The sequence below is a fragment of the Carlito syrichta genome, unplaced genomic scaffold, assembly GCF_000164805.1.
Source record: "Carlito syrichta isolate Samal-C Ts95f unplaced genomic scaffold, Tarsius_syrichta-2.0.1 Scaffold303292, whole genome shotgun sequence".
In the NCBI taxonomy this organism is placed as follows: Eukaryota; Metazoa; Chordata; class Mammalia; order Primates; family Tarsiidae; genus Carlito; species Carlito syrichta.
In genome coordinates, this window is record NW_007247388.1 from 305,329 (window position 1) to 319,530 (window position 14,202).

General features: G+C 45.2%; 1 long non-coding RNA gene across 1 annotated transcript in view; it reads left to right on the forward strand.

Annotated features, from left to right (window-relative positions):
• The first annotated feature begins 23 nt into the window (after positions 1 to 23).
• Positions 24 to 14,202, forward strand: part of LOC103260665 — an 18,906-nt gene continuing 4,727 nt past the window's right edge. The window contains exon 1 of the long non-coding RNA XR_504302.2: positions 24 to 173. This is a non-coding gene — a long non-coding RNA (uncharacterized LOC103260665). The remainder of the gene's footprint in view (positions 174 to 14,202) is intronic.

Here is a 14,202-nt window from a genome sequence, read left to right on the forward strand (position 1 = left end):
CTCCCTTCCGAGGAGGCGGCGCCGGGTGGCGCGGGGCGCTGCGGGCTGGGGCTCAGCTTCCCGGCGCGAGGCCGCGCGTCCTTCCCTGTGAAGTCTCCGCGCGGCCGGGCCCAGCGTGAGTATTCTCCACTCGCTCTCCTCCCCCTGCAGGCGGGAGCGCCCGTTTACTCGAGGTGAGAGTCCCCCTCGGGCAGCGGGCCCTGCGTGGGGGCGGGGTGCTCGCGCGCTCGGGGTGTCGCCTCCCGCCAGGGGCTTCCCCCGAGCCGGCCTTCCCCGCGGGGCGGAGGCGCTGGCCCGGCGCTCGGGGAGCCGCGCGGCCCCGTCGGGGCTTTGTGTGCCGTTGGGGCCATCTGCGGGGGTCGCTCCGGTTCTCACGCCGAGCTTGGGGAGGGAGCCGTGCCCACCGCGGACGGAGGGCGGCGGCCAGGCGGCACGGGGGTCGCCCGGGCGCGGGGTCGCCAGGGCAGTGGGTCACGCGCTGCAGTCTTCGGCGAGAGCGACCGCGCCAGCGCCGGAGCTTCGCCGAGGCCAGGCCGAGGTGGCCGGACCCCGCCCCAGCCCTCCGCCGGGCCTGCACCCCAGCTCACCGCAGAGACCTTCGCGGCCGACCCCTCGCCTCCGGCTCGACTTCAGGGCCAGCAAAAGTGAGGGGCCCTTGTGTGGCGGGCGTGGGGCAGGGAGGCAGACCCCCTGGATGGGATTCGAACTGGAAAGAGAAAAAGGTTGTCCTCCTCCCGTGGAGGCTCCTGGCCCGTCTGGCCGCCTCCAGTCCCGCCCACGAGACCTCCGGGCAACTTTCATTCAGTTCCTAAATGAAACCTCGAGAGGGATCGAAGCCCTTCGGCTCACGCGTGGCGTGTCTCTCCATCCCCGCTGCTCGGAGCCGGCCTTCGCACGGCGTGCTTAGTGTTTTTACTCCACGGTCACGCGAATACATGGTGTCAGTCTAGGGCAGGGATGTCTCCATGCAGACGATCTTGACAGCAACCATCCCACCGAGCCATTATGAAGTGTGATGTCAGTGCGTCCCGGAAGGACGGATCATCTATAAGCCAGTCCTTGACACGGTATCTTACGAGAAAGCATCTGAGGCCATCCGTAAGAGGCCTTTCTGGAAAATATTTTGTGTTTGGTTAATATCTTTCAAATGCCAAAAAAGGTAGTAGCATTTACCATGGTGTAGGCATTTATCAATGACCTCCCAAAAGTCCTCATAGGAAGGAGGGTTTTTTTTTCTTATTTCTATTCTATCATAAACTGAGATGTTATGTAACCCACCAAATAGGACAAGCCAGTCAGTGAGAGAGTTCTTTTTATGAGCCCAAACTGCAATAACTGGAAAAATCAAGTCCAAATCTAAGCAAATGCTTTAGGCTGTATTTACATGGACCAAATCTTTTGGGAGTTAAACTGTGGGAGTTAATGTTAAAATGAACTCCTTCATATGTGTTGACCTGTTTTCTTTCCCTCCCTCCATCCATTCAGTAGGTATATGTTCACTACCTATTCTAGGTCCTCCATTTCACCTTGCCCTTGAACATGACTCCCATAAGCATTTAATAGGTAATTGTTGAAATATAACTGAAATATGTATATTTTTTCCTGGTTCCAAGAAACTCAAGGAACCTTATTACAAAAGAGTTAAAAGGAAAAAAACTAGCCTTTCATTTATACAAATGGGAAATTGAGTTGACTACCTTTCAGTAGTAAGTCAAGGGAAGAAAATAAATTAGGAATCAGAATGTTTTATTCAGCTTGTGTTCTATATTCACAGTACCTTTTTGGGGGGTAGGGGGATTGTTGTTTGGGTTTTATTTCTATTCCTTAAAACTCTTTAAACAAAGTTTAAAGGACTTACATGGTTGAAAGGGTTTATGGTATTCTTTTCATTGTTTTGGAATGCAAAGTAATTCTAAAAATGTTTTGCTCCTTATATGATATGCTGGACTGACTGGTTTTTAGTGAGTAAAAGCACTATATTTTTAGTTAAAATCAAAACCAAATACAGGACCTTTCCCCACCAACCTGAAGTAAGAATTGCCTTCAATTAAGTCAAATAAACAAAACACATCCCAAGTAGTCATACATATGCCTGGTTACATAGAAAAATATAACCAATATGTTTATCCCAATTATTTGTAATTTTTAATTTCTCTTGAATAGTCCTTGAAATCATTCAAAATACCTTAAATATAAAAACATTTTGGGTGATATCTGCCAGATGCGCTTAAAGGATGCAAAATTTTGTGAAGTACAATAACAGAAGCCAGTATGTTAGGAATACTTTTATCCCTCACCCTAATATTGTGCTATAGGGCTGAAGATATATGACCGAGATATGACTATAAGTGAATGTCTGTGTTTTAACAATGATACTAGAACTGACACATACGTTTTAGTGTGTCCTCATCCAACTAGTCATCTTGGAAGGCCGCCACTTATTGCATTGGTGCTCCCATTGCACAGACCTTTCCTGGAACTCCTCCTTGGGCCTTGCCTTCAGAACCCACAGCACATCAGATCATAGTGATGACTTGGAGGTGGCAAGTCATCTTACTTTGGAATCCTTCAGTGCCCTGAAGAATAAGGTGGGTGATCAAGTTGGGGTAATATAAATTGAGGTCAAAACAAGCTGAAAGACAATTAGATGGCTTCTTGAGTGACTTTTCAGCTCATTTTAAAGTCATTGTACCAACACAGTGTGAACTATGGCAGCACCAGTGGAATAAGAGTAGCATCAGCACATAGTACACATATAGTACATTGGTATGTACTAAAGGCATATTCCTTCAGAAAGTTCTATTGCCAAGAATTTGGCTGGTTGATTCAGGATTTTAGGAGACTACACAATTCTGGTATGCTTTAAAAAGTTGCTAAGTTCTAGAATATGGAATTGGGCGGAAAGAACTCAAGATGCCATGGCTAAAAATAGGGTTGCCCTATATAGTTCACAAAACTGGTGTTCCATGTTCCTTGAAACATAGAAGAATCATACTCAATTAAAAAATTAAACTTGACCTGTATTCTATTTAGTGAGCAAGGCATTTCACTATTACAAAAGTTTAGCCATCTGTTAGCCTATGGGTGAGGTCTAACCTGTAAGGGAACACACTTGTGATTTTTAGTAGTGATTATAAATATAGACCCAAAGCGTATATGTAGTAGAACACTGTACCTTTGTAAGTTAATAGTCTACCTACTATACAAAATGCAGAATCATGGAACTCCTAACCCAGTGGATTTAAACTCTTACTATAATATTCAAGACCAGAATATGAGAGGGAACTGAAAGACACCCAAGAAAAGGTGAGAAGGGGAAGGAGAGGTGAAGGTCATGGGATTTTTGAATTATAATTAGTTGGATTCATTTGAGGAAAGGATTTACAATTACTTTTCAAAACCACCAGCAAACAGTTTAAAATTTGAGGAAATAATTCACATTCAACTCCAGTTGAGACTATATAGAGAACCAAGGAAGGCAGAAAGAATGTAATTAGCTGAGTAGGAATTTTTCTAAGAGTTCAGGTCTAATACCTTTAGTATTTAGTATCAGAAGGCGATGGGATCATTAGTGATTAGTAGGAATCCAGACCATAATGATCAGGAGAGATCAAGGCCAGTGGACAAAGATGAAAGAGCTTTTCTGCTTAAACCCTATGTTGTAAATGCTGATGCTCTTACATAGGGAAGGTCAGTCAGCAGACAAAGAAATAGAGCTGCAGTCCCAAAGCAACAAGTATACTCCCCTCTTTCACTTGAGTTAGATTGGATATGGAGATTAAGCAAGTTTGAGCGGAGACAAAAAGAGCGCTCTTATTTCAGCCACTTACAAGGTCTGAAACTTTGAGTTCTGTCTGCTTTGATGAGCTTGGTTATGCCCAGAAATTGGGGATTCCCTACTAGGCCTTGGATACTAGGGTTACACATCTAACTAAAAGCCAGGGAACAAGGTGAACAGAGCCTTTTCTAGAATTTTTCTGGGTGAAGACTCTGGGCTGCCTGTCCATTAAGTGGACAAAAGAGCTCCTAAAATGAGCCGGGCTCGGTGGCTCAGCCTGTAATCCCAGTGCTTTGGGAGGCCGAGGTGAGTGGATTGCCTGAGCCTGTGGGTTCAAGACCCGCCTGGGCAACCTGGTGAGACCTCATCTCTACAATAAATCAAAAAATGAGTTGGGTGTGGTAATTTTTTACACACGCCTGTAGTTTCACCTACTTGGAAGCCTGAGGCGGAAGAATTGCCGGAGCCCAGCAGGTCGAGGCTGGCAACTCAAAAAAAAAAGAGCTTCTAAAATGTATGTTAGGAGTACAAGAGAAATTTATATGTGAAGTATCAGGTACCCAGCACACCTTCCATAGATAATGACAATTGTGGGAAAACAAGTAATACAATATAAATAAATAATATAGATATAAAGATGATTTTAACCTTCCTTTTGAAATGGATAGCCTTAATCATCATGCCTGCCCATCTTATTGTAAAATTGGAGTCTAAATACTACATCTTTTGTATAGCGTTTATAGCTTCAGGAGGAGGTGGGGGAAGCTCTTAGTGTGGCCCAGGTAGATGTAACAAGTCTGGTGGGTATGGGCGAAGGCCACCTCTTTCAATTAGAAAAGTTCCTGCCTTTAAACGTACAGAATTCACATGTAGATTCAGAGCATGGAAGAGGTGGGGAATTGCCCTGAGAATTGGGAAGTATCATATGGTAGGAAGAGTCCTGGACCAGGAGTGGGGACTGGGTTTACCATGTACCAGTTGTGTTTCTTGAGGCAAATTTTGGTTTTCCTGATGGACAAAATGAATATATTAATAATTTCCTCTAGGTCTAATTCACAGGGTAGTTTGAGCCTCTTCTGAGAAGTAAATGAAAGGACTTGCTGAGCACATGCAGGGTTTTGTGTACTGCAAAGCAGGTTTTATAGGTAAAGGTAAGGATTGTAGCTCTTGATAATTAAAATATAAATAATTAAAATATAAATAAAGATGGAGGCCACGCACGATAGCTCAGCCTGTAATCCCCGCACTTGGGGAGACTGAGACCAGAGGGGTTCGAGACCAATCTGGGCAACTTGGTGAGACCTTGTCTCTGCAGTAAATCAAAAAAGCTAGCCGGGCATGGTGGCATGTTTCTGTAGTTCCAGCTACTTGGAAGGCTGAGGCGGGCGGATCACCTAAGCCCAGCAGGTCAAGGCTGCAGTGGCTGTGAGTATGCCACTGCACTCCACTCTGGGAGACAGAGTGAGACTCCAACTCGAAAAAATAAATGAATAAAGATGGAAACCCACTCTTGGGAACTTGGGAGGATCAACTAGTTTTAGCACAGATGCCAGAGACATATGAATGATATAGTCATTATTCCTCCTATTTCAGATTCATGGTACCCTGTTGCCATTGCAAGATTTATTTACGTACTTATTTTGGTGTTTCCTGAAGACCTGTTGCATGTAAAGAAAACTGGTAGTTCTCCTAAGACTCTCAAGCCCAAATCCTCAGCTTTGGCCCTGAAGGGACAATCTCCTTGTGGAGAAAATCGGCCAGACTTTTAGGCCTTAATTCTTGTATTCTCAATGGTTCTTCTTTTGCTAGAGATTTCATTAATCCCCATTGCCATGTCCATGTCTTAAAGAAGAACAGAAAATAAGCTTGAATTCCACATACTGGCTTAATTGGTCAGCTATGAACATTTTTTGTGTTGTTTTTTTCTAAGTGTTTTTCTTCCCACAGTAGCAACTCATTTCTGCTACGGATACAGCAAATCCCCCCCACCCCCAGGCCATTTGCAAAAATGAACACTTTCATTTCCTCTTAGTTGCCTCTGTGTATTTAAAGGGCACAGAGGATGCAGGGGGCAGTTTGCCTCTCTGCCTCCTAGAAACCCCTATACAGATACGGACAGTATCATGGGTTCCCACCAACATGGGGCATGGCTTCTAGAGAGAAGAGGAAATGGAATGGGTGTGTCCTAAGGTGGGTATATACTCTTCTTTCTTCCGTGGAGTTTTACCATTTTTAACTCATTGAAGAGCAAGAACAACGCCGCTCATCTGAAGCCATTGGTTAGAGCGATGTTTTCTGGAGGTTTGTTGAATATCGTCTACACGGTGACGCTTCCTCAATTCACATGGTGTGAGGCACCCTGTATTTGAACACGTACAGTGTAGTGGCTAAGGAAAAGAGGCATTGGATTTGGTAGTATGAGTTTGAATATCAGATCTGCTACTTACCAGCTGAGTGGCTTGGGCAAATTTTCAAATCTGAGTTTCAGTGCAAAATGACAATGATAACAGCATCCACTTGTAAGGATTATTGTGCATGAGGTAAGTGCTTAACAGATAGGAGCTGTGATATTAGGCTTTTGGGAGTGAGGGAGGCATATAAAGAAATACGAGGCAAATTCCCATCTTAAAGATATGTTCAGTCTGCTTGGAAGGGACTGAACAAAAAAACTGACAATACAGGGCCAAAAATGGGAGTGCCAGGTGAGTGCCACAGATGATAGACTCAGCAGTCTGCCAAGGACTAGAATGGTGGTGAAAGCCTTCAAGACAAAGTGGGAATTTCCTTCTGGATTTGCAGGCTGGGAAGGATTCAGATATGTAGAGGGAGACTGAGAAGCCATCCCAGATGGCAACGGGAAAGAAAGATCAGAACACACAGTACTGCAGGGATGGGAGTATGCCAGAGTGGGAGGCATGCCAGCTTTTGAGCCAGAAAGGTAAGCATGAAAATCCTAGCTCTGCTGTGAGTTCTCAGTTGGACAAGTACTTTAACTTCTTTAGCCTCAGTTTCTATAGCCTTAAAATGGGTATAATGATGCTCATCTCTTAAATTGAAAGGATTAAATAAGAGAATGTTTGTAATGTCTAACATGGTGCCTGGCACCTTCAGTAGAATACGTATCATTCCTGTGATGTTTTCAGGGGACACAGAGAGAACTGTCTGTCTGAAGAGCTGTGTTGCCTTGTGTAGGTCAGTAGTGGAAAACAAACCAGGAAAAACTAATTAGTGCCCATAGGGAGGCTGGGGAGGAAGCTTGAAGGCCAGTTTAAGGAGCTGGGGCTGTTCTAAGCAATTGGAGCTGTCAAGGCTTTCAAGTAAAGTAGGGGTTTGGGATAGCTGATCTTCAGGCACTCTGAAGGCGGTATTGGAGGAAGGAAGAAACTCACTGGTTCACGTGTAAGGTGATCAGGGTCTAGTGTCTGGTTAGGAAAGTGGCAGGATTACCAGACCTGGATGATGTGGTCTTTTTAAAGTTTCTTTTATAAAAACATTTTCGGGCTCAGCAATGTGAAGTAAGAGGAAGCTTTTCTGTTTTGTTTGTAGACGCCTAATACGTAGTGTCAGCTTTCTGGAATAAAACAAGAATAGACCCACAACTTTGGAAAGTTGAACTCACTCAGTATCCAGGGATGATAAAAGGTGGGATGTAACTTTGATGCTAAATAGCCCTGGGACTTGCTTTAACTTACATATAGCCCTGTAAAAAAGATCCCTTTCCCTGCCCTGTTATTAATGCAGATCAAGTGTGTGCCTACCACTGGTTTGCAGGAAGACACAAGTATAGACCATTTATAGCTATATGGTGTTTGAGGTTAGGATTGTAATACAAGAGGCACTGAGGCAAACTGGGAGGATGCTGACAGCTAAATGGTAAATTTTGCATCTTTGTTTATTTAATAGTGTCATTTGAATGAGAAAATTCTGCCTTCTCCCTAGGGTTTAGAAATTATTTAGTGAAAACATAAACCTAGGAAATTGTTGTGGATACTAGGAATTCATTTACAATGACTCATATTCTCTCCTCACGTCTCTCATTTTTCTGTCCTTCGTAGTTTTGTAGTGGGAGAATACAGGGTAGATAATTATATCTCTAAAGAAAATCACACTGATGATGTATATGGATACCAGTTTTTAAAAGGTTAGGAACTTTTAACTGTGGTAAGCCTTAAACATATTAAATAGGAAAGGATGACTGACCTGCCACTGATCTCCTGAATTTTGCTGTTCTCTCATTTGGCTGCACGGGCAACCTCGTGCTCATAGCTCTGGGGGCCTGAATCGTGCATTGATTCCCTTGGAAGGAAGATGCACATGAAGGGGCATTGTGCACAGTGGTTGACAAACACAAAGAGAAGATAAGTGACAAAGAAAAAGGTAGGCCCTGTGAGGTTAGAGGCAAAGCAATCTGGCTTAGTCCTGTGCTTCTGAGCAGGAGCAAGGAGTGCCATTTCCTTTCTCATCTCCTGAGTTTATTTAAATCATCTGCTGGGGTGGGGGAGGAAGGAAAGCCCGACATTAGAAGGCTGATTGAGATGCAAACATGCAGATTATGTCAGGTTCCTGACACTCCTTTTCACTCCATCCTGAAAACAGAAGACTGCGGAAGGAGGAAAAGACGCCTTCTGCTTCTCAAGGAAAGATTTTGTTAATAGACGCTGTCTTTTGGATTTCTAGTATGCATATCACCCTAACAGGTTATTCACACTAGGCCCTGGCCAGGGGGTTCAGACCAGGGGCAGGTGACGTTGGAAAGAGGGTCTTCAGGGAGCTGCTGGCATTAATTTTGCTGAAGGGACCTCATCAGAGCCCAAGCCTCTTCCCCCGGGCGGCGGGCCTTGAAGAGGGCTTCCACGCAGATTTCCGCCTCACCCCCTCCGCCAGCCTCTCTGCCTCCTGCTTTTGCATTGGGACCTCTCATTCTCTCTTCCCCCATTTTTCAATTAAATGAATTAATTACCAGGCGTTTAACTTTTTGCCAGACTTTCATTATGCCCAGAGTTGTTGCTGAGTGGCGAAGGGAAGTAATAACATTCGCAGTGAGGGGCAAATCCTGTTAATGAACAAATTAAAGTTCAAACAGTGATTCAAGTTCACAACCTCTCTGTGGCTCTTCTCTTTAATAAGAGTTATACATGTTACTTTCCTCGCTCTTTTCTCCCTTTTATTACTTTTTAAGCTTTTCATCAACACTGCCGGGGCATATTTGAGGCTTCCAACCTTTCAGCCCTGACAAGGACTCGAGCAGTTATAATCCCGTCTTAATTTGGCAACTTTTGTAAAACACATAAAGGGCCCAGGGTCACCTTTGGTCGCCAGGGCCCCGGGTGACCCCGTAGCTTCCACCTCCCGCCAGGGCTGCGTGGGCTGCTCTTCTCAGTATTCACCCCCTTCTGGCAGTCAGGACCCGAGACTCAACTTCCCTCTCCGGGCACAGCCAGGCAAGACCCTGTCCACGGGTGTCGATCCTGGTTCTCTGGAATCCCTCTCCAGCCCTCCTCTCTACCCAGCAGTGCTATGAGGGGAGGGGCACGGCCAGGGAAGGGAGGAGCCTGGGGACTAAACGCTGGGAAGCTCTCGGATGGGGAAGCGGGTTTGAGGCAGGACGGACGGCGACCCCCTTCTCCGCCGCAACTACCGAGTGCTGAGGCGCCGCGCCGTTGCAGCACCGGGGGCCCAAGCCTCCCGGGCCCTGACGCCAGCGGAGCCAGGGCTGTGCGGCAGGAGCCCGGGAAGGGTCCAATCCCTGCCTGCCTCTCTTTCCCCCGTTGTGTTTTTTTGTTTGTTTGTTTTTACTGTGGATTGCGTGGGGGTCTTTTCCACCTCTCCGCCTGGCTTCTTACCACCATCCCTCGAGCATGGCTAGATATAATCACCATGACAACTGCAATCTATGAGCATACACATAATAGAGATGAAATAGACAAAAGATTAGCATGCCATGAAAAGTACAATAAGTTTCTTATTTAGCATTTAGATAACTGTCTTTCCTTCGGAGCAAGCTTCAAAGTTGAAGCCAGTTTAGACCAAGAGGATTAATTCTTTCTCCCGCATGCTTCATTGAATCTCTCATTACCAAACTTTGTCTGTATTGATGTAAGATTTGATTGAAGATTAGAGCATTTAGCAAATCTTGCTTTTCTGCATGTATCAGGTCCTTTCAAGCACGGATCTCGGTGCCCAGTGGTCAATACCCTTACTTTTATCCAGTGTCTGCTTCATTTAAACTTAATCAACTCCATCAATGAACTGGAACAGGGAAACGTCCCTGCGGTAAGAATGTTGTGCTTTTGTGGGATAATTCTTTGCTCTTTCCCGATCTGTTGGCGTTAAACCTAAAATTGCACTATGATGAACTTTTTTTTTAATCAATATGATAATGACAATTGGGCCTGAACGCTCCAGTAGGACTTAGAGTAGGGTGGGATGTGGTCCCTATTACCAAAATAACTTCTCAGTCTGGATCGTCCGACTCCTTTTGTGTGGCTTTAATACCTTTTCTTCCCTGACATTGAATATTGCTCAGGCTGGAAAATGATGCATCTTTGTAGGGAAGGCTCGTATGTCACAGCCAGAAAGTGAAGCAGACCGATTGGTTGTGTGAATTATCTGACTTGCTGCAGTGAATTATTTGCACTGTTTCCCTACCTAGTCAACAAGTTCCTGAGGTACAGCAGAGATCAATCAAAACTGACAGCGCGTGTGTGAAGGCTTTACTGTGTAAATCTGGTGCACTCATCCTGGCCATGCTGGCCCTGGCATCTGTATATCATTTTTATACTGCTACCAGTAGAGCAATTTCAAAAGTATTTGCAAGGAAAATGCGTGTCCCCATCTGTTCCTGGAAGCATAAATGTGCCACCTTCAGAGGGTTTTCACTGGTAATCATATCTTTAATGATCCACAGACCGTGATATATACCTTTCCATAAAATGGGGTTTTCTTCACTTTATTGTGATTGGCTAGAATAAATAGCTTTTCCATATGTTAGGGAGATAAAATATAAGATTAGCAGAGGTTGTTTGTTGGATAGTAAACAAAAGAAACAATTCATTCCAAATAATCTCTGAAAGGAAGCCACGACAAAATTAAGTTGCAACGACAGAGTATCTGAGGCCCCCACATCAGGAAGCAGACCTTGTTCCTCCTTGGGAAAGGGGCCGTTTAAGAACAGAAACTCGGAGTCTTCTAGTGGACTCCGATGACTTATTCTCCGAGTCGTGGAGGGAGTGGCGCAAAGCAGGGAGGGAGAGGCGAGAATAACACTTTATGTTTGTTCTACTCTCCTGTAGGGTTTATTTCCTTTTTCTGAGTCTAACCCCATTTAGCAGCCTCCACTGCACCACCCTGGGTAAATTGGTAGGTGGTTTGTTCAGATAGCAAAGAAATGACACTGCTGAATTTCTCTTCAGGCCTCTCAAGGAGAGGGGGGTTGTTAGCATACTTTAAAATAGAGGGTGGCTTCCTCCAGCTAGAGACTTCTCTTCACCCATAGAAAAGAAAGACTTTGGAGGGCAGGGCAAAGTGCCTGGCTCTGTGTGACATCCCAGAGCCTAGGGAAAAAGGCCTGGATAACCAAGACCCACCAGAGAAGCCCCAGGAAAGTATTCCTAGTCATCTAATCCCACTTGTATAGGTTACAGTCTGCGGATGCAATCAGGCCCTGATCACCATCCTCCTGCTCCCACCTGCCCGTGACTGGCCTCTCCACCCGGCGCCAAGAGCCCCTTTCTTCAGATGCAGCCACTGGCAGTTCTGCTGAGCCATATTGGTGAATTCAGAAACTTCTCTCAGAAACCTCAGAAATTCTGCCTCAGAGGTGTCTAGACAGTGACTACCTGCTCCGGAGGTTCCAATTCTCTTTCCAGGGTTAGAAGAGAGCCTTCTGTTTCACAAAGGACTGGCATCAGTTGCAGGATGCCAGAATCTGAACTATGCCCCTAGCCTTTGCGCTCTCCAGAAAATATGTATGAGCTACGTGGACCTGCTCCCTACAAGTCAGGAATTAAGAAATAGGGGGGTGGGGTGGGAGGGGTTGTCTCTAGACATTGGGAACAGACCCAGTTAAGTTATGGTTACTCTGGCTTTGTATTCTCACCTGTTATGTTTCATTAGTGACAGCTATTCTCTTTGGAATAGTGTGGAGTTTGGGGGGAGGCCACATCTCCATCCCCACACCTGTATTGGTTTCACAGAATTCTTTGCCCTACCCAAATGCCTACTGCTCTAGCTGCAGAAGGAGTGTACAGCAGGAGCATGTGGGTGTTAACTTCCAAGTGGGAAATGTGGTCTGTAGGCAGGTCCCAAGCAGAAAGTTCTCATTAGCCTCTTAGCTCTAAATTGTGTTAATTTCCTGACCCCCAGTGAGGTTTGGGAATAACCAACAGGAGAGTTGAAAAACAGCTCACCTGTGACCTGTGGCCAGAAGAAAAATAGGTAAGCAACCAGCAAAATACTTTCTTTTAAAATCTCGGTTTAATTTTAAAAACATAATCTTTACAGGCTGGATCACATAGGCAGCCATAGATTTACACGTCTTGGACTGACCTGAAACCAGATTTACTATAGTATTGCAATTAAGACTAAAAGAAAGGGAAGTCACACTTGTGGTTTCCACCTTGTGGTGTGTTATGCACTGCAAACCTTTAGTGAATGTGCTTGGCGCAAGGAAATTCTGGCATGTGTTGTGTATGAAACATGACTTGTGCTAAATTTAGAAACTGAGCTTCCTTATTTCTATGTATTTAAATTTGAGTTTCTGTTGTTTTCATCAAGTGAAAGGAAGTAACAGCCTACCAACTGGTTTTGTGTGGAAGAGAGAAATCCGTGACGTTGGCTCCTTGTCCAGGAAGATGAGGCTGTCACTACTACAGTTGGGACCGTTTTACACTCCGTGCTCTTGTGCTGTTCCTGTGGGTCCTGTCTAACCCACAAGCCTCCGCAGGGAACACTGCCACCCACACTGGAGTGGAAGACGCCTGCGGAACTTGCCTTTGGGGCTCCTGTTGGCTGAGGTTCTGAACCGTAGAACTGCAGGCATCCAAGGAGCGTTCCAGGCACTCAGGTTTTCCTAAACTCTAGATCCGAGTCATTTGCAGTGCAAAGTTGTTTGCTGCTTCAAAACCACAGACCCTGTGTGCGCCTGCCCGTCCATCCCAGAGATGGATGTTTTGGCAACTACAGGACAAGGATTGCGAATTTAAAAAGCAAACACTCCATGTTCAGGGTGAAAATTCCCTACACTGACAATACTCTCTCTCCTCCTCCACAGTCTCACTGCCACCACGCAGCCTCAGTCTGTGCTTATTTCACTGAAAAGGTACTTAACCTCAGCTAAGCTACTAAGATATCTGTAGGTAAGAAGATAGTTTGCTAACCAATTTTATGAAAACAAAACCCCTTCTCACCTTAGAAGAAAATATTTACCCTAAATTCTAATCCAGATATTTGAAAACAAATAGTTTAATAAAGTGTCAATTTGCAATACGACCTCCTTATTGTAACATGTATGACTATGTGCATTTGTTTTTTTAGGTGTCCCTTAACAAGACAGGGATGAGCAGACTGGTATGGTGTGTGCTAGAAAGAAATTCATTTTTTGAGATAAACTTAAGGAAATGGCTCTTTTGGTTAAGGAAAACAAACTCAATTGATAGCTAAGGTGAAATGAACTTGTAAAATTTGGTATCAGTTACAACACAAGTTCAATGATTGACAATGCCACCTGGATCTTGAAAATGCCAAGGTGTTCAAAGTAATCAGAAAATAAAAAATTGGGGGGATTGAAGTACTTTTTTTTGGTTTCCCCTTACTCTTAAACAGCATTGCAGCAATAGTTGTGGTCACTCCAGGCTTTTGTTGGGAATTTTCGTCTTGTTCTGGAAGGAAATAGCAGGAAAGCCACTTGTGTGGTTATTAGCCTCAGTCTAAAGAACGTTGTTATTTCCAGGCAGAATTTCTACAGTCGCCCTTGTCTGTGAACACTGTTAGGGGTTATGGCTTAATTTTAGGTTGAACTGGGTTCAGCATCATATAGGAGGATCTGGAGAAAACACTGAGTTTTCCTTATGAGGGAAGGGGAGAGGAGAAAGGAAACAAAATCAGTTGCACTGTGCGGCCAAAGGACTCCGGGCCTCAGTGAGGTAGGGGAATTTAGATTTTAGTCAGCACCCCCTGCCCATTTGCTAGCAATCTTGGAGCCCAGGGAGGCAGGTTGCGGGTGGCTGGTATCAGAGCCTGGTCTCTCCCACTTCCCCTCAGTCGGCTGTGGCCCAAAGACTGCAATGCCTTCTTCTGGATTCCCTTCTCCCACCCCCAGCACACACACCCGGGGGACGCGACTGCGGTTTTCGGAAGCTGATTGGTCGTCTGAGAGCGGGGCGATCCCGTCCTCTCTGGGCGTTCAGGGTCCGGGCCCAGGCGCC